The sequence below is a fragment of the Tachypleus tridentatus genome, chromosome 10 (assembly GCF_004210375.1).
Source record: "Tachypleus tridentatus isolate NWPU-2018 chromosome 10, ASM421037v1, whole genome shotgun sequence".
NCBI classification, from domain to species: Eukaryota; Metazoa; Arthropoda; class Merostomata; order Xiphosura; family Limulidae; genus Tachypleus; species Tachypleus tridentatus.
Window position 1 is genome coordinate 84,892,219 of NC_134834.1, and position 924 is coordinate 84,893,142.

The window sequence follows — 924 nt, forward strand, 5'->3', positions numbered from 1 at the left end:
TTGTAATTCCTGCCACAAGAGAGGACAAATTTTAAAGTTAATCAGTTGTTGAAAGTACATATCAGTACATATCATACTGCAAAGAACCATTGATTTGGCTCAGAGAATTTAAAAGTATAGGCAGCCAAAGCATTTGTTATTCACATTAACTTTTTTTGGAAGTACTTCTTCAAAGAAAAGTGAACTAGATAGCTTCAGAGAGCGATTTCCCAGTGGAAAGTAAACTATATGAAGATCCTAGGATTCTTGTCAACACCACTCTTGAGCATCATCAAAGACAAAACTGCTAGTGAATATGCTCAACCATCTACCTAGGGAGAAGTTTACAGTGACAGGTCATCAAGTGGCATTAAGAAACAGAAGGTCGTTTCATCTCTATGCCATAAACTTTGAAAAAATAAAACCACCACGCTGTATTTACGAATTGACAGTTCAGTGTTCTGTTGTACTTGTGTACTATGATTGTTCAAAAGTCTTCTCAATCCCCAAAGATGGCAGTGTTATAAACTATATTTTCCTTGCTAATTTGAGTTTCTTAGAGGAAGCTGCTGGTCGTGATAATGATGTACTTCTTAAAGGAATTTCCAAAATATCTAGAAACAATGATATTGATATAAATACATATGTGACATTTAGTTCAGTGCCAGTCAAAGCGAAGTGTTCATTTGAGTAAATAGCGAAAGAGTATTCAGTGAGAGTTAACACATTTGTTCTTTCATTCAGTTGTTTGTTAGATCTGGAAATAGGGCACTCGACTCGCAAACTGAGGGTTGAGGGTTCAAATCTCCGTCACTGAACATACACATTCTATACTGTTTCCGTCTGGACAGGCAATTCAGCTGTAAAAATACTTGGCTTGCAAAATTAATGGTTGACCCTAAAGTAATTGGGATTTAGGTCGTTAAAGAGAAGAAAATTCAATCT